This window comes from Kogia breviceps, chromosome X, assembly GCF_026419965.1.
Source record: "Kogia breviceps isolate mKogBre1 chromosome X, mKogBre1 haplotype 1, whole genome shotgun sequence".
In the NCBI taxonomy this organism is placed as follows: domain Eukaryota; kingdom Metazoa; phylum Chordata; class Mammalia; order Artiodactyla; family Physeteridae; genus Kogia; species Kogia breviceps.
The window spans coordinates 69,614,006-69,618,086 of record NC_081330.1 but is presented as its reverse complement, the minus strand read 5'-3'; the positions used below and the strand labels follow the sequence as shown (position 1 = coordinate 69,618,086).

Here is a 4,081-nt window from a genome sequence, read left to right as displayed (position 1 = left end):
TTGGTTGATGCCAAAGCAAAAAGGCATCCTTTTAATGGTTAGAGATGATCAATTGGTATTCATGGTTTTACAGTGGCTTTTGAATAACTCTATAACTATTTGTGAAGAAGTGGGGAAGAACGATGAAATCCTTTGTGTGCCAGCATGTGTGCTATTACATCAGGGAAAATAAGAAAATGGAATGAGACTGAGGGTATGTTGCTTCAAATCTTAACTCCTCCGGCTGAGCTCAGGACTTCCCCTCCTTCTAGGGATCAATTAGAAAATCTTGTGTTAGTTTCTGGGGCACAGGGACTTGGTCTGGTATCACAATTTAAGACCTGACAGGGCACCCAATTTGGGCCAGGAGCCACTCCCAGGGCAGGGTAATTTCCATTGCCATTATCTCATATAGGGGGCTAAATCCTAATAATCAGCCAGATGGGTTTCTCAGACTTTTTTAATTGGAAAGATTGCAACCCTCCTTTATAGAGAGGATCCTCTACACCTGAAGCCCACTTGGCAGTACCCAGCCAAACAAAATTAGGACCCCAATGAGGGAAGAATGCCATATTAGAGCACTACTTATTAGTGCATCTTGGCAGGGCTTTGAAAAGGGGAACCAAAGCAAGAGTTTGAACAAAATTCAAGAGACTCAAAATAAAAATCCTTTCCAAAAATTCAGAGAGGTCTTATCAGGCCTACAGACATCATCTTAATGCAGATCCTGAAGCCCCCTAAAATAATAGAATGGTAAATTTGACCTTTTGGGGGGGCAGTGCCTCAGATATCAGGTGAAAGTTGCAAAAATTAGATGGTGCACTTGGAATAAATCCTATCAATTGGTAGATGTTGCTTTTAAAGTGTTCAACAGGGAGTAACAACAGAAGAAAGAAGATACAAAATGAAACACCAATTTTTGGCAGTGGTACTGTATTCCTGGAAGCTGAGTAACTGAAGAGAGGTAAGCCACTATTGGGGAAGGAACAATGTGCTTACTGTAAGGAGGAAGAACATTGGAGAACAGATTGCCCTAGGCTGAAACATAAGAAGAAAATAAAAGACAAGAACCTCTCATATGGTAGAAACAGGAAGATTCTGAAGAATGAAGAGGCCCAGGGGCTCCCTTGGACTTGAGGCAACTAATTCCCCACAGGAGCCCCCAGTAAAATTGACAGTGGAGAATGAGCTGATTAACTTTTTGATAGACTTCACCCTGAAGTTTTTCACCAGAACAGCTTGACAGAGTCCCACCAGCACACTCTTTAAGCCTACAGATGGTGTTCATGGAAACTCCAGGAAAGGAAACAGAGCTCTCCCCGACCCCCAAGGTCTACAAAAGTGTAAGACCAGAAGTGTGTGTTAACAGCAGCTCAGGGAAGGCCAAAAACACATAGCCAATAGTAATCCCATTAAAAAGGGATGCTGGGACATCTAATCTAAAACAACATCCTCTGAGGCAAGAGGAGCACTTCTCCCACAGATTGACTTGTCAGTACCAGCCAGTGTATTCCTAGCCAGTGTATTCCTTGTGTCTGCCCCTCCAGGACGTCTACAAAATTGGTGGTATTGGTACTGCCCTCTGGGTTGAGTGGAGACTGGTATTCTCAAACCTGGCATGGTGGTCACCTTTGCTCCAGTCAATATTACAACTGAACTAAAGTCTGTTGAAATGTACCATAAAGCTTTTTTTTTTAACATCTTTATTTGAGTATAACTGTTTTACAATAGTGTGTTAGTTTCTCCTTTACAGCAAAGTGAATCAGTTATACATATACATATATTCCCATATCTTTTCCCTCTTGCATCACCCTCCCTCCCACCCTCCCTATCCCACCCCTCTAGGTGGTCACAAAGCACAGAAGTGAACTCCCTGTGCTATGCGGCAGCTTCCCACTAGCTATCTAATTTACATTTGGTAGTGTGTATATGTCCCTGCCACTCTCTCACATCGTCACAGCTTACCCTTCCCCCTCCCCACATCCTCAGGTCCATGCTCTAGTAGGTCTGTGTTTTATTCCCATCCTACCACTAATCTCTTCGTGACATTTCTTTTTCTTAGATTCCATATATATGTGCTAGCATACGGTATTTGTTTTTCTCCTTCTGACTTACTTCACTCTGTATGACAGAGTCCAGGTCCATCCACCTCATTATGAATAACTCAGTTTCATTTCTTTTTATGGCTGAGTAATATTCCATTGTATATATGTGCCACATCTTCTTTATCCATTCATCTGTTGATGGACATTTAGGTTGCTTCCATGTCCTGGCTATTGTAAATAGAGCTGCAATAAACATTTTGGTACATACCATAAAGCTTTGAGTAAAGCCCTTCCTGGGGACAATGTGGGCTTCAATGTCAAGGACATATCTGTCAAAGATATTTGTTGTGGCAATGTGGCTGGTGACAGCAAAAATGACCAGTGATGGAAGAAGCTGGCTGAACAGCTCAGGAGATTACTTGAACCATCCAGGCCAAATCAGTGCTGGATATGCACCTGTGCTGGGTTGTCACACAGCTCACAATGCTTGCAAGTTTGCTGAGCTGAAGAAGATTGATTGTTATGGGGAAAAGCTGGAACATGGCCCCAAATTCTCGAAAACTGGTGATGATGCCATTGTTGATATGGTTCCTGGCAAACCCATGTGTGTTGAGAGCTTCTCTGACTGTCCTCCTCTGGGCCATTTTTGCAGTTCATGACATGAGCCAGACAGTTGCTGTGGGTATGAAAGCAGTGGACAAGAAGGCAGCTGAAGCTGGCAAGGTCACCAAGTCTTCCCAGAAATCTCAGAAGTCTAATTGAATATTATCCCCAATACTTGCCACCCCAGTCTTAATCAGTGGTGGAAGAATGGTCTCAGAACTGTTTGTTTTAATTGGTCATTTAAGTTTAATAGTAAAAGACTGGTTAATGATAACAATGCATCATAAAATCTTCAGAAGGAAAGGAAAATGTTTTGGGGACCATTTGTTTTGTGTGTGGCAAAGTTATTAGTTTTTAAAATCAGTAGTTAATTGGCTAAAGCCCTCCTTAAGGAAATTATCCCCTGATTTGGATTAAGACATTGGAATTACATTCATCCTGGAGCCCACAGTCAACAGGAGAAACCAAGAAAATGAATAGTAACTTAACTTGGGATAAGGCCTTGCCAGTTGCTCTGATATTGATCAGTGGCTCCTTCTAAGAAGCAAGCTTAAATTAAGCCCTTTTGAAATATTACATGGTAGGCCATTCCAGGTGTCTGCCCAGGTGAAAGAATCTATAAGTGCTCTAAAAGAACTAGCAGTTGCCAAATACATTAAAACTTTGGGCACTATACTAACCTCTGTTCATGAGTTTGCCTCCAACAAGTCTGCATGTCCAACTGAAGTAGATGGTAATTTCATGGCAGCTGGAGAAGGGTTAATCAATTTGTTTAACTTTGTCCAAATAATTACAACAGGAATTTAGTGTACATATTGGGAACTGGAACCAACACCTCAAGTTCAATTACAAATTAGACAGAGTGCTAAGGGGTTTCATCAGGTTCAAATAGTTGTAGCTAAAAAAGGACCAACTAAAGATTATAAGGAATATTTCTTGCCTCCATTCAGCAGGAAGTAGCCAGAGTGGTCTTTGTCCCTTTTTCCACAAGACTGTGGAATGGACATTGACAGTGCGGAATTGTAACAGGGAAGAATCTTTGTATTCTATTACAAGTTAATCACTAAAGGGATGTTGCATGTAAGCTTAAATATACATAATGGCCCATGTCTGGAACCCTGCCTCCCAGGTAATGAGCATTAAGCTAAGCTACTTTTGTTTAGCTCACAGGAAGTATCCTGACCAGGCTCACCTGTGAATGACTGCAGGAACACATCCTCTCCAGAGGCTGACCAGAATCAGGAAAAATTTTACTTGATTCCATCCCCTTTCAGAAGAAGCCTGAATTCCTGAATTCTAACTTGGGCAAGATGTTTTTTTAGGATGTGAGTCCACTATCTTCTTGGTCTGCTGGCTTTCTAAATAAAGTCATTATTCCTTGCCCCAACAACACATCTCTTGATTTATTGGTCTGTTGTGAAGCAAGCAGTACAAGCTTGCACTCAGTAACAATA

At 41.6% G+C, this 4,081-nt stretch overlaps 1 pseudogene; it reads left to right on the top strand.

Annotated features, from left to right (window-relative positions):
- The first annotated feature begins 1,256 nt into the window (after nucleotides 1–1,256).
- On the top strand, nucleotides 1,257–2,786 carry LOC131748112 (elongation factor 1-alpha 1 pseudogene; annotated as a pseudogene).
- The last annotated feature ends 1,295 nt before the right edge of the window (nucleotides 2,787–4,081 follow it).